This window comes from Lissotriton helveticus, chromosome 3_1, assembly GCF_964261635.1.
Source record: "Lissotriton helveticus chromosome 3_1, aLisHel1.1, whole genome shotgun sequence".
Classification (NCBI taxonomy): domain Eukaryota; kingdom Metazoa; phylum Chordata; class Amphibia; order Caudata; family Salamandridae; genus Lissotriton; species Lissotriton helveticus.
Window position 1 is genome coordinate 10,062,536 of NC_136061.1, and position 23,317 is coordinate 10,085,852.

At 45.7% G+C, this 23,317-nt stretch overlaps 1 protein-coding gene and 1 long non-coding RNA gene across 2 annotated transcripts in view; both read left to right on the forward strand.

The window, feature by feature from the left end:
* The window catches only part of LOC144822034 (CD5 antigen-like), a 788,570-nt gene that overhangs the window by 641,414 nt on the left and 123,839 nt on the right, over window positions 1-23,317 (forward strand). The window lies entirely within an intron of this gene.
* LOC144822032 (uncharacterized) lies at window positions 592-22,453 on the forward strand. The gene is made up of 3 exons (XR_013608530.1): window positions 592-1,372; window positions 1,507-1,567; window positions 22,103-22,453. It is a non-coding gene; the product is annotated as an uncharacterized LOC144822032 (long non-coding RNA).

The following is a 23,317-nucleotide window of genomic DNA, read 5'->3' on the forward strand; positions in this document are numbered from 1 at the left end:
TAGAGCAACGGTGGTCAGGAGTACCATCCTTAGCCGACTGGATTATTGCAATGCCTTGCTTTTGGAATCTCCGGGTATCTCATTGCCAGAATGCAAAGTATCCAGGCGGCAGCAGCGAAGCTAGCACTCTCGGGACCGCGGGGCTCCTCAACAACACAAGCACTGGCAGATCTACACTGGCTCCCAGTAGCTCAACGGATCCGCTTTAAATCTTTGTGCATTGTGCATAAAGCTCTTTATGAGCAAGGCCCTGAGCTACTTCAGGTTAGATTTCAGTAGTACAAACCCACCCGGAATCTGCGTTCCACTACTCCAAACTGTGTAAGAATACCTAAAGTAAGGAGGGTGACCCTGGAAGAAAGAGCATTTAGCATGGCAGCAGCTCGCCTTTGGAACTGCCTCCTCATAAAAATAAGTAGAACACAAGACTTGCTGCGGCTCCGCAAGAAAATCAAGACCTGGTTATTCCCCAGGATATAATGAGGGGCAGAAGCAGATTCTCTGGATAGCATGTCGATCCTCTATTGTGTAGCTGACTAGCGCCAGGATGCTGCGGGGTTGCAGTGCGCTTTATAAGTGTTTATAATAATAATAATAATAATAATAATTTGATTGTGTGGCGCGCTCATACGCGACGTTTTTCCGTGGTTCGCGTGCGCTTCGTTCAGGGGGGGTTCGGATCGTATTTGATTGTGTGGCTCGCTCATACACAACGTTTTTCCGGGGTTCGCGTGCGCTTCGTTCAGGGGGGGTTCGGATCGTATTTGATGTTTTACGTACAAATCGCAGTTGCTACGCGACGACGTTTTCACGTACGAATCCCATTCTCGGTCCCCGGTCTGGATCGTACTTGTCGGGTCGTACAGCATGATTACGATCTGTACGGTTTATTTCCCGAGTCCGTGTCGTACGGATTAATGCATGATTTTGGTACGGTTCGCAAGGAATCGGACATATTTTTAAGAAACGGATCGTACTACGCGATTCGTACGGATTTGTCCGATTCATACGGAAACGGCTACGAATACAATTCGTCGGACGGTTTTCTTTCCCGAATCGGAATCAATCCCTATATAAACAGTTAAAAAATGAAACACAATCCACACCCAAAAAAAAGAAAACTACAGGAGAGAAAATTCTGGAGGACTTCAACTACACATAGAAGAAAATCAACATATAACAGAAAAGAAACTGCATTAAAAGTAAGTAATTCAATTAAACTCAATAATACTAACAGCTAAAACTTTTAAAAAGCACAAAAATGATCGAAATAGTAATGAATCTTTTCTTTTTCTTTTCTCTTCCCACTACAGCTTAATCTACAAACAACAAACAGCCAACAGAAAACGCCAAAAGGGATACAAATAACAAAGTACATATTTACTAAACCATTATAAAAGAATAGAGCAAATCAGCCAAAGTTAAAAGTAAAAACAAAAGAACTAACTGTCAACTATAAAAAGTATAAGAAAAATGAATACAAACAAATGCACTTTTATTTTTCAGAGAAAGAAAATACAACTAAAAAAGAAACACCAGCAAATTCTAAAACAGAATTACCATCAATGTAAGTATATAATATAAAAAATGTTTTAATATTTAAATTGAAAAGCATAGAACAAAATTTTAAATAACTATAACATATATTTTTTATAGATTAACATACAGCAAAATGACTGAAGGAGCTGAATTCATAACCAGCTAGAAGGGAAAAATGTTTCTGTGTAATATGGGGTACACTTATACACAAGAAAAACAATTTGGGTTAAAAGTGAACTGGAAATGTTGTAAATATTACTCAAATAAATGTTACGGGAGAGCAACAACTAGGGAAACAACTGTACTTTATACTAGGGAGCATAACCACCCACCGAACGTAAAAGAAATTGAAGTAATATCCGCATTAGAAAATATAAGAGAGGCCAGCACAAAAGCCAACAAGTATCATTTTAAAAGAAGAAATTCCCAAAATCCCAAAATCCCAAAGACAGCCGCCACACAAATGACAAGTGTAGCTTCACTAAAAAGAACAATTTCACGCACCAAAAAAACAACTACCACTATCACTCCAATTCCCAGAACCTACAGTGAAGTCATTCTAAGTCCTGAACAAAGAATAAGTTTAAACAAACAAACATTTCTCATTCATGATAACGAAAGCAATGAAAAAAACCTCTAATATTTGGCACTTCTAGTAACCTAATAAAACTACAGGAAAGCCATCATTGGATGATGGATGGGACTTTTAATATTTGTCCCAAACCTTTTTTCCAATTATATACAATACACGGCCTATATCAAAATTGCAACATACCATTATTTAACCCACTATTACCAAATAGAAAGAATTCCACATACATGGAATTATTAAGCACAATAAGACAGAAAACAAATGACTATTCCCCTGAAAAAATAATATTAGATTTTGAACAATCAATGCTTAGTACAGTCTTAAAAGTACATTCACATACCTGCATCCAGGGCTGTTATTATCATTTCAACCAGTGCCTATGGAGAAACTTGCAGAAAACAACACTAAGCATAGAATATGCCACAAATGCATCTTTTGCCTATCAAATAAAAAAATTTACTGCGCTGCTTATGTCCCAGATATAGACGTTGTAGAACACTACAACATCTTAATTGACAGTAACTTTTATAAACCAAATGAAGCTAAACTAAGTCCAATATTGGACTATTTTGAGGATACATGGGCGGGGAGACTCCACAGATCTGGCCACAGAAGTAATCCTAAAGTTTTAATACCCTGATGGAATGTATATAGGAGTACATTAAATGGCGAATCCAAAACAAACAATGCAGTCGAAGGTTGGCATAATGCCTTCCTTCAATCAACAGGCAGAACAAAACCTAGGGGTCCATTAGGATGGCGGGCGGTGGCACCACTGCGGTGCTGGCGGGGTGGAAAATGCCTTTTTCCGCCCACGAGCAGCGGAACTTACGCCATATTAGTATAGCAAAACATAGGTCATTTCCCGTCCGCCGTGGAGAACCGCGCACCGCCATCAAAGTGCGCCCGCCACCGCGTCTGTGGTAGGCAATGGAGACTCACCACCGTGCGGAATGACATCCGCACCGCTCCACAAATTAGGATGGCCCAAACAGGCAGACGCACCGCAGCAGAGACACCGCTCAACCAGACACGGCGGAAACTCGATCGCAGAGTGCCATAGCACAGACCCAGTCGTCACCACCCGGTCATGAACGCCATGGACCCAGCCCTACATATGCATCCGGTCATGTACCTACTCCTGCACTACCATCAACAGGGCCGCCGCGGACGACGCCGCAGGTACGCCAATACACAACTACAACACACAACACACAGCCCGAAACAGGGTTCAAGTCCACCACAGGCACCCTGCTGGTGGTCACAACAAATCCACAAGGGCACCCCTATATCACCTACCTGCCACCAAGTCACCCCACTGCATCCGGGACACACATACACCGCAAACTAGCAGCACCGTCCCACTCCCTGTCACATCACCGCCACGGTCAACACATGCACACAATGCAGAAGGCAGTGCCACTACAAGACATGGGCAGGGCACAGAGACCACAGGGACACACCACCCCCATCCACACATCAACACACACCAGCAAGTCACAGGCCAGGTGCCCATTCTGTGCACCCCCATGCACAGCAACAAGCACAGGAACAAGCAAGCACAATACACACCCTGCACCACACAACAGACAACTAGGGAGACAGCCACTGCAGGAGTAGCTGACAAGGAATGCACAACACCAGTGCCACACACACTCAAGACAGACAATACTTCCCAACACATACACACACCCTGGGTGTATCCACAAACATAACACACACAGGGTAGTCTGAACAGATGCCTGGAAAAAACCATACACAAACACCACAGGACATCAGGGGATGCATATCAGGCAATGCCCAGCCCACAGACACACAACACTGTATGCACAACAGGCAGTGTGTGCACTACAAGCCCAACAGCTATACACAAACAATACTGACACAACCACAACACACACACCACAAATCAGCACAAAAACAACAGCACACCCAGGAAGTGAAGCTACACCACAGCCAACACACAGACACCCAACACAACAACAACAGGATGCACCACTCTCGGATACAACAGCACAACCAGCTACACCAGAGCACTGGGCAGCACACAAAGCACAACTGCACAAGGGCAATCAACACTGATGAATACCACAAGAACATCACACATAAAACAATGGGCCATGTCCAGAGTGGAACAGCACTCTTGGGCCAAAAACTGCACCACAAGGCACAGTCTCACAAATGAAGGGATGGGGAGGTACATATACATGGAAACAAAGGGGACAGCTGACATCAAAATCAACTGATTTGCATGTCAATATCAGACATGTGAGGTGTGTTCAATACACAAATAGAGTGAATGCAGACCCACAATGGCTAGGCACAAGTGGCACACATAGGGGATGGCATCACACCAAACACCATGCCTTACAGAAGCAGCAAAGGCACCATGTGCCTGCAGTGCTATAGAAAGTCACACACAATGCCAGTGAGGAGCAGCAGGGCCACACAGTCCACACAAACACACACAACACACATTGATGATCAAACAAATACAACACTGATGCGCAAGTCACACACTTTGCACACTTATAAGTGACCAAAAAAACAAGGAGGAGTCACACTGAACTGCATGGACACACCAACACACTGCACAGTGCACAACAGACAACTCACACAAAAGCATTAAATCATTTACACAAGGCCGGACAATCAAAATAATAGGCACACAACTCCTGGCTGACACATATGTGTCTATTACAATCCAGGGGCACTCATACTTCCACCCCAACTACAAAATCACACCCTTCACACTGCACACCTCCTCACCACCCAAGTGCACACATCTCATGTATGACAGGGGACCAGGACTAAGGCAAGATCAAGGTACAACATGCTGATCAAAAGCAATATATCCTGCACAAGCAAAGTACAAACAGGAAGGCTAGTGTCCATGGCACAGGGGAGACTCCAACAAACTAGAGCAACAGGGCCAGTGTCCATGGCACAGGGGAGAGTGCAACACAGCAGAGCAACAGGGCCAGTGTACGTGGCACAGGGGAGAGTACAACACAGCAGAGCAACAGGGCCAGTGTCCATGGCACAGGGTAGACACCAACACAGCAGAGCAACAGGGCCAGTGTCCAGGGCAGGTGGCCCAGCAAGGACATGAGAGGATGCACAGGTGAGAGTACAACACAGCAGAGCAACAGGGCCAGTGTCCATGGCACAGGGGAGACACAGCGGAGCAACAGGGCCAGTGTACGTGGCACAGGGGAGAGTACAACACAGCAGAGCAACAGGGCCAGTGTCCATGGCACAGGGTAGACACCAACACAGCAGAGCAACAGGGCCAGTGTCCAGGGCAGGTGGCCCAGCAAGGACATGAGAGGATGCACAGGTGAGAGTACAACACAGCAGAGCAACAGGGCCAGTGTCCATGGCACAGGGGAGACACAGCGGAGCAACAGGGCCAGTGTCCAGGACAGGTGGCCCAGCAAGGACATGAGAGGCTACACAGGTGAGAGTACAACACAGCAGAGCAACAGGGCCAGTGTCCATGGCACAGGGGAGACTCCAACACAGCAGAGCAACAGGGCCAGTGGCCATGGCACAGGTGAGAGTACAACACAGCAGAGCAACAGGGCCAGTGTCCAGGGCAGGTGGCCCAGCAAGTACATGCGAGGCTGCACAGGTGAGAGTACAACACAGCAGGGCAACAGGGCCAGTGTCCAGGGCAGGTGGCACAGCAAGTACATGAGAGACTGCACAGGTGGGAGTACAACACAGCAGAGCAACAGGGCCAATGTCCAGGACATGACGCCCAGCAAGTGCATATGAGGCTGCACAGGTGAGAGTACAACACAGCAGAGCAACAGGGCCAGTGTCCATGGCACAGGGGAGACTCCAACACAGCAGAGCAACAGGGCCAGTGTCCATGGCACAGGTGAGAGTACAACACAGCAGAGCAACTGGGCCTGTGTCCAGGGCAGGTGGCCCAGCATGTACATGAGAGGTTGCACAGGTGAGAGTACAACACAGCAGGGCAACAGGGCCAGTGTCCAGGGCAGGTGGCCCAGCAAGTACATGAGATGCTGCACAGGTGAGAGTACAACACAGCAGAGCAACAGGGCCAGTGTCAATGGCACAGGGGAGAGTACAACACAGCAGAGCAACAGGGCCTGTGTCCAGGGCAGGTGGCCTAGCAAGTACATGAGAGGCTGCACAGGTGAGAGTACAACACAGCAGAGCAACAGGGCCAATGTCCAGGGCAGGTGGCAGAGCAGGCACATGAGAGGCTGCACAGGCAAGGCCAGAACAGCAGTGAATGACAAGGCCAATGGGCATGGCAAAGTGCAGAGTCAGGACATGAGAAGCTGCACATGCAAGGGGAGAGCAGCAGTGAACGACAAGGCCAGTGGCCAGGGAGAAGTGCAGAGTCAGGGCATGAGAAGCTGCACAGTGATTGTGTTTGACTATACCCTTTCATGGCCAGCAACACAACCATGTGGCAAACGATGGTCAGGACTAGCACACCTCTATGAGAGACAGGTGTATGAAGGGGACTGCCACTCACATCTGTTTCTTTCAACTCATATTGAATAAAAAAAAATATAACAAGTACAAAAAAAATTGTATTAACGGTATTTATTTTATTCTCTTTACATTAGATAAAATATACATACTTTTTGCCCGATTATGATTGCAGTGAATCCGCATCCTCTGGGCCGGCGGAAGCCACTGCTGGCCCGGAGGATGCGGATTCACCCCTGCGGTCAGAGAAATGACCCCCGCCGAATTAGGATGGCGGGGGGGGTCATCTGCGGAAGGCAAGATCATCCGCCGCTTTTCCGCCGCTTTTCCGCTGCGAGACCGCAGCGGAAAAGCTCTAATATGGTGGCGGTGTCTATCAGACACATTAGGCCATATTAGGATGTGAAATATTATATGCCTTTCCGCGCCACGAAAAGGCATACGATCTTTTCTTTGGGGGCCCGTTGCCGGCCCCCAGGGTGAAGGGGGAGTGGGGGTGCACATGGGGGGTACCTATGGTACCCCCCTGCATTTGCATGCACAAAGCGGCAGGCACCGCGCGGTGCCTGCCGCTTTGTGCATGCAAATGCACTGCTTGCATTTTTAACATTGTGGCGGGTGCTGCTTCAAGCAGCACCTGCCGCAATGTTAAACATACAGGATGTGACCACCAGGGTGCCGGTCACATCCTAATTTGCACGGAGGGACCACCGCTGCCCCAGCGGATGGTCCCTCCACCTCTGGGGTGGCGGACGGACGCAGGTCCGTCCGCCATCCTAATAGGGCCCATAATATGGACACTAATTAAATACAATATACTATTCCAACTCCAGTCTACATTAAATTGGGGTAGGTGCTGGACACTAATTAAATATAATGTACTATTCCAACTCCAGTCTACATTAAATTGGAATAGGTGCTGGACAGTAATTAAATATAATTTACGATTCCCACTCCAGTCTACATTAAATTGAAGTAAGTGCTGGACACTAATTAAATATAATTTACTATTCCAACTCCAGTGTACATTAAATTGGGGTAGGTGCTGGACACTAATTAAATATAATTTACTATTCCCTCTCCAGTCTACATTAAATTGAAGTAGGTGCTGGACAGTAATTAAATATAATTTACTATTCCCACTCCAGTCTACATTAAATTGGGGTAGGTGCTGGACACTAATTAAATATAATTTAATATTCCCACTCCAGTCTACATTAAATTGGGGTAAGTGCTGGACACTAATTAAATATAATTTACTATTCCCACTCCAGTCTATATTAAATTGGGGTAGGTGATGGACAGTAATTAAATATAATTTACTATTCACACTCCAGTCTACATTAAATTGGGGAAGGTGCTGGACACTAATTAAATATAATTTACTATTCCAACTCCAGTGTACATTAAATTGGGGTAGGTGCTGGACACGAATTAAATATAATTTACTATTCCCAACACCAGTCTACATTAAATTGGGGTAGGTGCTGGACACTAATTAAATATAATGTACTATTCCCACTCCAGGCTACATTAAATTGGAGTAGGTGCTAGACACTAATGAAATATAATTTACTATTCCCACTCCAGGCTACATTAAATCGGGGTAGGAGCTGGAATTAAAACAAAAGTAATTAAATACATCAATAAAATGTGATTACATTTGAATTATATTTTTAGCAAAATATTAAAATGTATATTTAAATGATCTTTTTTTAAAACACTTCCCACTCCCAACACCTATACATAATAAATCCCACTCCTAAACTAATTTTCCAAACTATTTTTTAAATGAAATTGTAATATTTATTATACATTTTAAATGTAATTAAACATTTTAAATGTAATTTTTAATTTAAAAAATATCACTCACCACCCTTAACAACTATACATTCAAAATCAAATATTAAATTAAGTTTTCAATTTGTTTTCAAAAATTTAAAAATAGTTTTATGTCATTTTAATAATCTATACAATTTTGATAAAAATATTGTATTATGAATATATATATTATTTTTTTTAAACCACCCTAAACACCTATAAACCCAACATCACACTCCAAAAATTATTTTTCAAATGTCTTTTTTTTAATATAAAATACAAATTAAATTGTAAAATTTAATAAAAATTGTAAAAAATATTACATTTCAAATATATGTTTTTAAAACACTCCCCACCCTTATCCCCTATAAACCCAACATCCTGCTCCTAAAACTATTTTTCAATTACTTTTTTTTATACAAAATAAATTTTAAAACGTATTAAAAATGTCTAAAAAAATTACATTTCAAATATATATTCTTAAAACACTCCCCACCCTTATCCCCTATAAACCCAACATCTTGCTCCTAAAAATATATATGAAATTTAAAGCATATGCAAATGTGGGGCGGTATCATAGGTGCTCCCCCTGTCCTCCCCCTAAGCTGGGGTCAACTGGGGGCCCTGCAGGGGGCCCCCGCAGCAAACACCGCCTGCCTTTCCGTGGCGGCATTGCCGCCGCGAAATGACCCCTTAATGTGGACATTGTAATATGGCTGGCGGTGTCCATAGGACACCACCACCATATTATTCTATTGCGGCGGTAAAGCGGCGGACGGTCTTTCCATCTGCCGCTGTCCCCACTGCAATCCTAATCTGGCGGGGGAATGCAGGCATGAATGTCGGGCGGATTGCCTCCGCCCGGGTGGCGGTGGCCACCGCCACCCTGGCAGAGGCAATCCGCCAGACAACCTAATGGGCCCCTATGTTGGGGCTTATTTATGAGAGGCTTGCATTGCCAGAGCATCACTTTTTTTGACGCTCCAGCGGCACAAGTTTCTCAACCATACTTTTGAGGCTCTACAAAGTCACCCTGCGTGGCTTTACGTGGCCTCATTGATATGGAATGCGTCAAACAGCGCAAGTCACTGTGTTGCCTTACTCTGCATCAAGGAGGCGCTCCATGGGCTGTGTGAGGGATTCCCATTCAACACCCATGGATTTTGATGCTGCCCCATAATTCCAAAATCAGGTAAACCTGGGGCAGCTCCTAAAACGGACGCCTCCCCAGCAGAAGCGTAACAGGGAGAAAATGGTTTCATTTCGCCTCTTTCCATGTGTGTTGCATTCTGCAGCTCACATAGAAAGAAGGAAATGCCTCTCTGGATTGCCTTTGTGAAGGGAGGGGCCCCTTCCTGTGTAAAAACAACCCTGCCTATGTTGGTGCTCGCAACAACAAAAAGAGAATTGCCAATACTGATATGTCTTATTAAGAACAATTAAATGCACCAAAGTACAGACGCCAGTTCAATACTTGGGGTGGCTATAGAATAGCTGTTTTATTTCAAAAATTATTCAAGGGTGGCACTAGTTTAAATTTTCTTGTGCTTTTACAGGTTTTTTACACACATATAAGATTGGGACACCAAAAAACAATATCAAATTAATACACCATGTCAACATTATACAAGCATGTCACATTCATACCACTTTCATTCAAACATTTAAAAAAAGACAAGGGGGGATGAAAAGGGGGAACATTGAATGAAAGGGAGAGATAACAAACAAGGGTCAACTATACAATTCAAATACAGGGTTGGAAAATCACAATTGCAATATATACACCATTAGCATTTCATTTTTAGATTTTCTTGTAGTCACACTAATAATTCACAATTGGTAGGTGTACGTGAACCTACAAGTGCCTATTACTTTAGGCACAAGAGTGGCAAAAGTTGACCCTACAGGGTCTACGCGTTTCGAATCCTAACTAGTTCAAAGGATTCTCGTCAGGACCATTGGGCGCTCTGTAAAGAAGACAGAAAGAAACCGTATCTAAGTGTCTGGTTCAATTTCTTGAGATCACGAGTAAATAACAACAACCTCTCAAGTGCTACAACACCACAAAATCCACAGACAGCTTACCTAACAGCTGCACCGCCAGAGATTATTTAAAGGGGTGGTGGCTCCTACACATAATAAAGAATAAAAGAGTGAAAGAAAAGGAGTATTAGTGATTGTACTACTTTTTCTGGCCCTGCCTAGATTATGAGCCTCTACTAGTCGAAAAGAGTACCTCAATTGGTGGAAAACGCCTCTCCACGGGGGGCAAAGAGTCGGTGTGTTCAATAAAATGTAGGTCGATTCGGTGACCCTGTGGGATTAAAAATGTTAATTTAGAAAGCGGGCTACAGAACTGGGGATCAGCCTGATAATCACACATCCTCACCGGTCGAACAACTAACTCTTACCGGGCGAGTAGTCACCCTGGGGTGAGCCGGCAGGCTCGGCTCGACACATTGGCGTCTAGGGGCGGATCGGTCCTTCAGCTATCTAAAAGAAGAGGGGGGAGATCGGCCGTTAAATACCGTCTTTTGGTGTCCGCTAGACTGCCGTGCGGGGCCGGGGTAGTGGAAGCGGTCGGTCTTACCGTCAGAGGACCGGCGCCATGGAGAATTGCTGCATCAGTGGCTGCTGAAGGCAGAGTGCGCATGTGTGTCTCTCAGCGTGCTGGGTAATGTAGTTTCCAAGACACGGACTAGGTCTCGTCACTGTCTGGAATTGTGGGCAGGGGTTCCTAAGTGGAGGCTGTCACTAGGTCAATGAACCCTCGCAGCACTGGGCTGGGTAATGTTTAATGACTTCAATACAGATTCGTCGAACGGGGTCTGTACAGTTGTAGAATGAAATCGGCAGGGTGCGCCTGCGTGTCCCTCTGTGTGCAGGGTAGTGTAGTTACCAGGACACAGTGTCCGGATGTACAATTTATAAAAAAGTGGGTTAATCGGTTTGGATTGTCACACAATACACGTGAGCCCTTGCGAGGAAGAATGGTATCAGGGAAATTAATATTAAGTGTTGGCCAAAATGGTACATAGGAGGAGTCTTAACCTAAGTAACACCCGGGTGGGGTGTGTGACTCAGCTACAGGTGTCAATGCGCGGGTCATCACTAGAGCTTATAAATCTCGGACAATTCGTTTAGGCCTGACACAGCCGTGTCAAATTTGACAATAAGGAGGGCTTCTCTCCTGGAAAGTTTCAAGTCCCAGTCACCTCCGCGGGGATCTTTTTCCACTTTGGATATGACTGTCCATCTCAAGTCATTGATCAGATGTTGACATCTGTTCCAATGGTTCACCAATGGCGCTGTTTCCACTTTCTGTTTGATCCTGGATTTATGTTGTGAAATCCTTTGGCGGATTTCCTGATTAGTCTTGCCAATATAGAGGAGTCCACAGGGGTATTTTATTCCGTAAATTACGTATTTCGATTTGCAATTGCTGACTGTTTCATGCTTCCAAGAGATGCCATTGTGTTGGAAGAGTGTGCCTTCCACAGTCAGGTTACAGCAGAGGCAGGTCCCACATTTGTGGTGTCCTGTTATGGGGGGCAGGCCCATAAGTTGTCTTAGAGTAGGTTGTGACTTTTTTGAAATTGCTGCTCGAACGACATAGTTGGCAATACATTTTTCTTTTTTGAAGGCAAACAGCGGGCAGTCCTGTAAGATCTCGTGTAAGTCCTTCACTAGATGCCAGTTCTGGCCAATAATTTTTTTGAGTTTGTTCGCATTAGGGCAGAAAGTGGTCACACATACTTGACGTTTTAATTCAGGTTTCCTTTTACGTTCAAGAAGGCTCTCTCTCGGAGTCCATCTTGCCCTTTTCATTGAATTGCGCACGAGTTTTTTAGGGTATCCTCGTTCACATAGCTTTTTTACAAGGTTACCAGCATGCAAGTTGTAATCATCATTGTAGGAGCAATTCCTACGTACGCGTAAAAATTGGCCGTAGGGCAGGTTTTCCTTTAGGCTCCTGGGATGGTTACTGGAGAATAATAGCGCCTTATTTCTATCAGTAGGTTTGGTAAATAGTGACGTTGCCAATTTCCCTTCTGCAGGGAACACTTCCACATCCAAGAAAGGTATTCTCTTGTCGGATTGGGCCATACTGAACTGTATATCAGTGGTTCTTGCATTCAACCAGTTGTGAAATAATGCCAATTTTTCGCTGCCTCCTGACCAGATCATGAACACCTCATCGATGAACCTGAGCCATGTGTCGATGTACTCAGAGAATGGATTATTGTTATATACGAAAGTGTCCTCATATAATGACATGAACAAAACTGCCAATTCTGGAGCGAAAGGACAGCCCATGGCTACTCCTTTAGTTTGAAAAAATAAATCTTTCCCAAAACAAAAATAGTTCTTTTTGAGGGCAAAAGAGGCCAGATCAAGTAAACATTGTGTTGGGACTTGGATTGGTCTAGGTCTTGAGTCAAGAAAGTGGGAAAGCACTGCCAGTGCTTCATCCTGGGGTATTTGCGTGTACAGGGACGTCACGTCCATTGTAACTAGTAGGTCTTTTCCGGGGGGAAATTTGATTGTTTCCAGTTTTGTGATAAAATCCGTGGTGTCTTGTATGTAGGAGGTCACGTTGACCATGAACTGCTTTAAAAAACAGTCCCCGTATTTCGCAATTGGCTCCAATAAAGAATCACAGCCCGCCACAATAGGTCTACCGGGCGGGTTGGTTTGATTTTTATGTACCTTAGGCAGGATGTAGAACAGTGGCACTTTCGGGTGTTTATTCTGTAGATAGTCATATTCCTTAGGTCCAAGGAAACCTTGTACATAACCTTCTTTGATCAGAGAGAAAAGTTGATTTTGTAACTCGACTGTGGGATCTCTTTCAATTTTCCGGTAGCAAGCTTGGTCGTTAAGCTGCCTCATGACCTCTGCTGTATACTCGGCGGTGTCCCAGACGACAATAGATCCTCCTTTGTCGGATTGTTTTATTGTCACGGTAGGATCATCTCGTAAGGAGTTTAGGGCATTCATTTCATCCTTTGAAGTATTGAATTTAACAAATTTGTTTTGTTTTTCCATTGCAGAGATGGCGGATAATACAGTTTTTTCAAATAAGATAATTTCCTTGGGAATCTTATTTCCAGGAGGGCAGAAGGTCGATTTTTTTCGTAGTCCAGTTATTTCAGGTGTCATAATTGTGGGACTGTCAGCGAAAAACAGAGTCAACCTCAATTTGCGGCAGAATTCTATGAATTCCGTTTTCATCCTCACAAAGTCCGTGCGCCTTGATGGTACAAATGAAAGTCCTTTCGCCAGAACGTTCTTTTCTGCCTCATTTAGGGTTCTTTGGGATAAATTGAAAATGGGAGAGACCGCTAGTTCTTGTATTGCTGACGGCGGGTCGTCATTTCACATGGTTGTGTGTATCGTGTTTTTGCTCTTGGCCTGGATTGGCCCCTTCCTAAAAAAGAATTTGAGGATTGTCCTTGGGGCTGTTGTTGTTGATTCCATCTCCGGTTTTTGTTTGATTTATTGCTACTGTTATCACTATCACTGCCAGCCGATGATGACGTGTCCGAGAACGTAATAAAGTGATTACGTGACCTTCCCCGGTTATCACTTAGAAATCGTCGGGAGTCAGACTTGGTGTAGAAGTCAGCTTGTAAAAATGGATAGACGTTGTCCAGTGAGAAGTTTTTTTTGTCTTTCTCAAATTGGTTGGTGGACAACGTCTACCATTTTTACAAGCTGACTTCTACACCAGAACTGGCATCTAGTGAAGGACTTACACGAGAGCTTACAGGACTGCCCGCTGTTTGCCTTCAAAAAAGAAAAATGTATTGCCAACTATGTCGTTCGAGCAGCAATTTCAAAAAAGTCACAACCTACTCTAAGACAACTTATGGGCCTGCCCCCCATAACAGGACACCACAAATGTGGGACCTGCCTCTGCTGTAACCTGACTGTGGAAGGCACACTCTTCCAACACAATGGCATCTCTTGGAAGCATGAAACATTCAGCAATTGCAAATCGAAATACGTAAGTTACGGAATAAAATGCCCCTGTGGACTCCTCTATATTGGCAAGACTAATCAGGAAATCCGCCAAAGGATTTCACAACATAAATCCAGGATCAAACAGAAAGTGGAAACAGCGCCATTGGTGAACCATTGGAACAGATGTCAACATCTAATCAATGACTTGAGATGGACAGTCATATCCAAAGTGGAAAAAGATCCCCGCGGAGGTGACTGGGACTTGAAACTTTCCAGGAGAGAAGCCCTCCTTATTGTCAAATTTGACACGGCTGTGTCAGGCCTAAACGAATTGTCCGAGATTTATAAGCTCTAGTGATGACCCGCGCATTGACACCTGTGCCTGAGTCACACACCCCGCCCGGGTGTTACTTAGGTTAAGACTCCTCCTATGTACCATTTTGGCCAACACTTAATATTAATTTCCCTGATACCATTCTTCCTCGCAAGGGCTCACGTGTATTGTGTGACAACCCAAACCGATTAACCCACTTTTTTATAAATTGTACATCCGGACACTGTGTCCTGGTAACTACACTACCCTGCACACAGAGGGACACGCAGGCGCACCCTGCCGATTTCATTCTACAACTGTACAGACCCCGTTCGACGAATCTGTATTGAAGTCATTAAACATTACCCAGCCCAGTGCTGCGAATGTTCATTGACCTAGTGACAGCCTCCACTTAGGAACCCCCGCCCACAATTCCAGACAGTGACGAGACCTAGTCCGTGTCTTGGAAACTACATTACCCAGCACGCTGAGAGACACGCATGCGCACTCTGCCTTCAGCAGCCACTGATGCAGCAATTCTCCATGGCGCCGGTCCTCTGACGGTAAGACCGACCGCTTCCACTACCCCGGCCCCGCACGGCAGTCTAGCGGACACCAAAAGACGGTATTTAACGGCCGATCTCCCCCCTCTTCTTTTAGATAGCTGAAGGACCGATCCGCCCCTAGACGCCAACGTGTCGAGCCGAGCCTGCCGGCTCACCCCCAGGGTGACTACTCGCCCGGTAAGAGTTAGTTGTTCGACCGGTGAGGATGTGTGATTATCAGGCTGATCCCCAGTTCTGTAGCCCGCTTTCTAAATTAACATTTTTAATCCCACAGGGTCACCGAATCGACCTACATTTTATTGAACACACCGACTCTTTCCCCCCCGTGGAGATCCGTTTTCCACCAATTGAGGTACTCTTTTCGACTAGTAGAGGCTCATAATCTAGGCAGGGCCAGAAGAAGTAGTACAATCACTAATACTCCTTTTCTTTCACTCTTTTATTCTTTATTATGTGTAGGAGCCACCAACCCTTTAAATAATCTCTGGCGGTGCAGCTGTTAGGTAAGCTGTCTGTGGATTTTGTGGTGTTGTAGCACTTGAGAGGTTGTTGTTATTTACTCGTGATCTCAAGAAATTGAACCAGACACTTAGATACGGTTTCTTTCTGTCTTCTTTACAGAGCGCCCAATGGTGCTGACGAGAATCCTTTGAACTAGTTAGGATTCGAAACGCGTAGACCCTGTAGGGTCAACTTTTGCCACTCTTGTGCCTAAAGTAATAGGCACTTGTAGGTTCACGTACACCTACCAATTGTGAATTATTAGTGTGACTACAAGAAAATCTAAAAATGAAATGCTAATGGTGTATATATTGCAATTGTGATTTTCCAACCCTGTATTTGAATTGTATAGTTGACCCTTGTTTGTTATCTCTCCCTTTCATTCAATGTTCCCCCTTTTCATCCCCCCTTGTCTTTTTTTAAATGTTTGAATGAAAGTGGTATGAATGTGACATGCTTGAATAATGTTGACATGGTGTATTAATTTGATATTGTTTTTTGGTGTCCCAATCTTATATGTGTGTGTAAAAAACCTGTAAAAGCACAAGAAAATTTAAACTAGTGCCACCCTTGAATAATTTTTTTAATAAAACAGCTATTCTATAGCCACCCCAAGTATTGAACTGGCGTCTGTACTTTGGTGCATTTAATTGTTCTTAATAAGACATATCAGTATTGGCAATTCTCTTTTTGTTGTTGCTTCATTAGGCTCAGCCTTACTGATTAGAGCCAGCCCTATATTGTTATTAGTTATGTTGGTGCTCAGCAGCAATTTGTGCGCGAATACAAAGCAAAAAGGACAGGAATGCACCGTATTTCATGGATACAGTGCATTCCAGTCTTTTTACATTGGCATAGAGCAGCGCAGCAAGAAGACTTGCAGCGCTGCCCTACGCCAATTCCTCATAAGTGAGACCCTTTGTTTTTAGCTACACCTCCGACTACACCCCCACGCTCACTGACATTTAGTTTGCTTAACACTGTTCAATATTATTTCCCCACCCTTAAAAATGATTTGCTGTGGGAATTTGTGGCGTTTATGGTTGTCGATAGTTGTTGAGGATGAGGAGTACCAGGTTCTAGACATTTTGTTAGAAGGGGGTCCTTACGCCTAAAAAAGTTTGACAAGGAGGTCTAGGCATCAAAACGCTAGAAGACCTCTATTCACAATGTAGGTGATGCAAAAAAAGTATTAACTTGTAGGATAAACCTCAAGGGGGATAACTTGAAGAATAAAATCTCTCCAATACTATCCCAAACCATGCATATGCTAATAAACAGGACATGTTGGACCCCTGCCCGTCATCCTAGCGGGGATTGGGACCACCCGCCATAAGAGCAGGGGTCCCGTGGGGGGTATTAGGATGGGCCCGCCACATTGGCGGGCACATCCTGCATTTTTAGCATTGTGGCGGGCAGTGCTGAGAGCACCGCCCGCCACAATTCTAAAAATGCAGCATTTGCATAAACAAAGTGGCAGGCACCGCGCGGTGCCTGCCGCTTTGTTTATGCAAATAAAGGGGGTACCACAGGTACCCCCTGTGTGTACCCCCCACCCGTCTACTCTGGGAGCCCGCAGGGGGCCCCCAGAGTGTAGACCACATGCCTTTCCGTCGTGGCATTGCCACCACGGAAAGGCATGTCTGGAAGCCTATGCTAATACGGCTGGCGGTGTCTATGAGACACCGCCACTATATTAAACATTTCCTGCCCCGGCCGCAAGGCGACTGGGGTGGAAAAGCGGCAGACCGTCTTTCCGTCCACCGCAGTCCCCCCCCCATACTAATATGGCAGGGGGTAATTCGGGAAACGATGTCGGGCGGATTGCCTCCACCAGGCCGGCGGTGGCTACCACCATTCTGGCGGAGGCAATCCGCCCGACATCGTACTGGGCCCCTTAACCTCAGCCAGAGCCATGCATGCTGGAATTGTAATTCCCATGTTGTAACCTTGCCCACATGTCCTTCCAATGCCATATACTACAAACATACTGCAATAAGATGTACAAATGCATAAGCAAAACATTCCACAGAGTCCCCCAAGGGAATTTTCCTATATCTTACTAAGCTCTCTGGACCCAAAGATCACTGATGAGAAAGATCATTATTTGTTAAATCTTATGCTCACTTTGGCCTGTAAAGTTTTTCTCAATAAGAAGTACAACTTCAAAGAAGTCTCCTTCAGGATGTGGCAAGAGTGGTTGTCCTTCCTCAGAGGACCTGACAACATCTCACTTCACGCCTCTCTGACGTAAATCACATAGGAAATGATGGAGGTACCTTGATGGTTTTTCCTTAACATATGACCCACCATGAAAATTATTTCAATCTCTTATAATGCAGTGTTTATAGAATGCGATGTCCTCTGTGGTACACCTGTATTGTTTTGTATTTTCCCTATGACACATGTGAAAATTGTGTTTGATAAACCACCTGTTTTTCTTCTCATTTTCACTGCGACATCCACAGTAATGCTCTTGAGTAACTTGCTGCTTTCTACTTCCTTTGTATTTCTCATGTTTTTTAGGTCTCGCCTGGCATTGCAGCGCATGCGCTGTCGCTCGGCGAGCCCTGAAGTGAGAGAGGAGATTTCAGAAGGGGACTTGAAGCCCCGCCCATCATTTTCATTGGGTTGCATCAGCGTTTATGCTAAACGCTGGCTTCCCATTGAAAAGGATTCTTTTGGGCCACCTCCATTTCTCCCTTTTGGATGGCCCATCCGGACTGGGTCGTCTGCTGCACGGCTGTCGTGAAGCAATTCCTTATCTTTATAGAGGGCCATCTGTTCCTAATTAGTTCATCACTTGTTTTCACTGCAGGCACGCACAACGCGCATGGCGCGCTTTCACTTTCCTAGTTATTTTAGCAATGTGTGGGCTGCTTATTGTGTTAAATTTCAATGGTTCTTCAAAGCTTATCTCAAGGTAGGTTGATCTGTGTTTTTGACATGATTGTTTATTTAAAATGGAAAAACACCTTTTATATATGCTTTTGTCAAAATTAAAAGGGGTCCTGGGCTCTCTTTTGCAATGAGCATAGAAATAGTGGCGATGCCAGGCCCCAAGAAAGCAAGAGCGGCAAGCTGATGGCCGAGCAGCCTGCCACGCTCAGCCCCTCCCAAAGGAAGAGCTCTCCCTGCCCCGTATGCCTCCTCGCACTGACCCCCCGCCTTGCGCTTTTGTCAAAATTAAGAGGCAAAATCCTGGCTGCTCAGGTCGGCCTGATTGTATCTCGTCATTCGCTAGCTGCATTTTCCTGATTTCTAGGAGCTCGACCTTAGCGCTGGGACACTTTGGTGGAAGTAACTATGCTCTTTACAAGTTCCTTTATTGTTCATTTTTATAAAGAAAGGTGTGTAACCAGAACCAGGACGGAGATTAAAACTCTCAACAATGAGTATGGACCCAGCGGTTTCTCTGTAAGGCAGTGAGCAGCGACTTCAAAACCAGTTATTGTACACTACAGAAATAACTGGAATTTGACCATTGACCTCTAATAATAAATGGGTGAGTGCGCCGTCATCCGTACTCTTCTAGTAAACAACATGTTTTAAGGGCAGATTTGCTAGCATACAAAGACATATATGTAGGGATATGATCGACAAAAATGCATATTACGGAATTGTGACGCCATGGCTTCGACAGCATAGCAAGAAAGACAAAACAAACATTTGCAATGCAATAGGTCTCGCATTAGGAAAGTGTGAGCTATTGGTATTCTAAATGACAATTGTTTTTAAAATGTGTTGGCTTTGAAAATATATAATTTAATAGCATTGTTACTCACAAAGCCAATAGCTTACACTTTCCTAATGCAAGTCCTATTGGCTATGGCAATGATTGTTGGTAGCAAGCAAGGACAGTGCTGTTGTGATGCTGAGTGATGCTGTTGTGGTGCTGAGTGATGATGTGGTTGGGCTGAATGATGATGTGGTGGTGTATTAGAGTGATGTGGTGGTGTCCCAGAGTGATGTGGTGGTGTCCCGGAGTGATGTGGTGGTGTCCCAGAGTGATGTTGTGGTGTCCCAGATGAAATGAAATGATTACGCACTTGTATAGCGCACGACTGCCCATAGGCATCTCGGCGCTTGTACGAATACCGCCGAGGAACCCTTCATGGCCTTTCCCTGTGAAGAGCCCACTCCTGGGCACCCCCAAGGTGAAGTCAGGCATCCTCAGCGTTATTGGGGCCGTTGTAGGGATTAAGCAAGCTATTGCCCAGAGGTGCAGAGTGGGACTCATGATTAGAATAGGCACCGAGGCGAGAATTATCAGGTCCGAGGAAATTGAGCCCGAGACCCGCCAAGGCGTGAATTGAACCCTGTTCCCAGCCAGACTACTGCATCAGGGTCTGCCGCTCTAACCATTGAGCCACACTTCTCTACTTGAAGATTGATGTGGTGGTGTCCCCGAGTGATGTGGTGGTGTCCCCGAGTGATGTGGTGGTGTTTCTGAGTGATGTGATAGTGTTCCTGAGTGATGTGGTGGTGTTCCTGAGTGATGTGGTGGTGTTCCTGAGTGATGTGGTGGTGCCCCTGAGTGAGGCGTGCAGCAGTGTGAGGCGTGCAGCAGTGTGAGTCATGCGGCAGTGTGCAGCATGCAGCAGTGTGAGTAATGCAGCAGTGTGTGGCATGCAGCAGTGTGTGGCATGAAGCAGTGTGTGGCGTGCAGCAGTGTGTGGCATGCAGCAGTGTGTGGCGTGCAGGCATGCAGCAGTGTGTGGCGTGCAGCAGTGTGTGGCATGCAGCAGTGTGTGGCGTGCAGCAGTGGGTGGCATGCAACAGTGTGAGGCGTGCAGCATTGTGTCATGCAGCAGTGTGCAGCATGCAGCAGTGTGAGTAATGCAGCAGTGTGCACCAGTGTGAAGCGTGCAGCAGTGTGAGGCATGCAGCAGTGTGTGGCGTGCAGCAGTGTGAGTAATGCAGGGGTGTTCAGCGTGCAGCAGTGTGAGGTGTGCAGCAGTGTGGCGTGCAGCAGTGTGAGGCGTGCAGCAGTGTGACCTGCAGCAATGTGAGGCGTGCAGCAGTGTGAGGCGTGCAGCAGTGTGAGGCGTGCAGCAATGTGTGACGTGCAGCACTGTGTGGCATGCAGCAGTGTGTGGCATGCAGCAATGTGTCGTGCAGCAGTGTGCAGCATTGCAACAGTGTGTGAGGCATTCAGCAGTGTGAGTAATGCAGGAGTGTGCAGCAGTGTGAGGCGTACATCAGTGTGAGGCATACAGTAGTGTGCAGCATGCAGCAGTGTGAGTAATGCAGCAGTGTGCAGCGTGCAGCAGTGTGAGGCATGCAATAGTGTGAGTAATGCAGCAGTGTTGAGCAGTGTGAGGCGTGCAGCAGTGTGAGGCATGCAGCAGTGTGTGGCGTGCAGCAGTGTGTGGTGTGCAGCAGTGTGAGGCATGCAGCAGTGTGAGGTGTGCGGGAGTGTGATTTTCGCTCAAAATGTATTGCGTCTTGGTGCGAGAGTGCACTTTGCAGTACTAAAAAGTGCAAAGTGGCATGAGCATTGGCTGCTCCTGTTCTGACTGTATGTATACCCAAGTACTCATACTTACGCATAACAAGCATAACATAAAATTCTCGATTTTGTTAATTATGCCTGAATAATTAAAATATCGTCGGGCCTATCAATAGCGACACATGCCTTGTTGTTCAAGTATCAGGAAAGACTCTTGGATTAAATGCTGACGCCCTGTTTCGTAATTGCATCTTATTTGTAGATTTCTCAGAACCCAAGTTTATCCAGCTGTAGAAAACAAACAGCTCCTTAAGGCGGTAGTTGTACATGCAGGGCAATGGGGGCAGAAAGCCAGAAAGTGGAAGTTTCTAATTAATCTCTGAAATGCAGGTAGTTCAGTGTGACACAAGAGCTGCGCCTTCAGACAAATGTTTCCCTGTTCCAGAAGTTCACTTAGGAGATTACGCACGCGATATATGGATAAAGTTCTCATGCTTACAGACTATAGTTCACAAAGCCACACTGAAGAAAAGTAGATTAGCCCTGGCTTACACGTTGCAATGATGATGACTGTGAAACCATGTGTGCAGAGCAAATGAGCTAGTGACGGGAAGCCCCCACTCCCATAACCCGGGGCCAGACACCGAAGTGATAGGTAACTGTTTCATGGCTTGACCTCGCACGGTTTTCTTACCTTATACATGCCAGGCGATGTGCACGTTATGCGCCTGTATTTATGTTCTGCGCAAAAGTAGTTAACAAGAAAATCATTCAAAGACGTGTTACTGTTTAACGCTGATTTCACAGATGTGAAGTTTCTCGTAAAATACCACTTTGTAACTTCCGCATAGGTAGAACTTTTCTTTATTATGCATTAGATTCCCTCCCTTTCGAAAACCTACTTCTTGGGCGGTTCCTGTGAGCTGTGAGTCATGCCACACTTTTATTTTCGAATGGACTTCACAAACCAGGCTGAATGCCAATGCAGACTGCAGCACAAACAGGTAAGGACACAGCATAAACATTATACTTACTGAAGTCTGTGAACTACAGCCGCTTCGAACTTCCTGCAAGAAACAAACTCAGCCCCTAAGTGCATTTACTCTTCCTGCAAAGCGCTAAGAAGGTAGACTGATTTCATAACAGTTAGACAAAACAAAAAGCATAATTGAAGGGGCAGCTTTTTGATTGAGAGTAAACAGAGTGCATCAAACAACATGGGCAGGGTATTGGGGGGGGCGTTAGTGAACAGCAAAACAAAAGAGACAGGGCCGAAGTGTCAGGAAAAGCACAGATGTGAGAGGCGGTGGGACTGGTGACTGAAGTAAACAAGCTCTCGCCATTGCGTTGGGGGGGCGGGGGAGCGCAGCGGATTCACTTTGAAGTCTGATGGGGGGGCGGGGGAGCGGAAACCTTTGAAGTCTGATGCCCAGGCTAAGTATGGGCAAAATTTGCGAATTCGCGCTCTGCGAATTCATGCAAAATGGCAAACAAATCCGCGAGTTCGCGAATTTTCCCGCGAACTCGCAAATTTTTTTGCCATTTGCACAAATATGTGACCACGTGTGCCTGTAACTTTGCCAGCGCGCCAAAAGGCACCGAGGTCCCTTGAGTGAGCTGGACATTATAGTGGGGACGGGCGGGAAGACGTTTCAAACCGCTAGTGTGTGGTGGACGGGGCCAAACGGGCGGGGCTTCTACGGAGTTCACATGCATCTTGTTTATAAAGTGTCAGAGACCGAGCAGAGCAGCAGATGAGGAGAAAGAAGCCTCCTGGTCACAGGAGCTGCACAGGGATGGCGCTCTGGAAACTCATGTATGCAAATATACGTTTGGTACAGGACCCCAGATGTCCAATATAGCTCTACTGCGCGTGTTGGTACAAATCCATTCTGATCCTGCTCAGTGGGTTCAGGCGCATGCAGCTGCTGCTGCTGGACAATGTCCCGTTTCATACTAAACTGCCACGTACAGACATATGCTGGCGCTGGGCAGTAGGGTGCAGTGGCATGCGGGTGCTCCACGCCTGGTACATGCGCATACCGGTGCCAGGGGGACACGTGTTTATTGGTGCTGTGTAGCAAGTTATGACT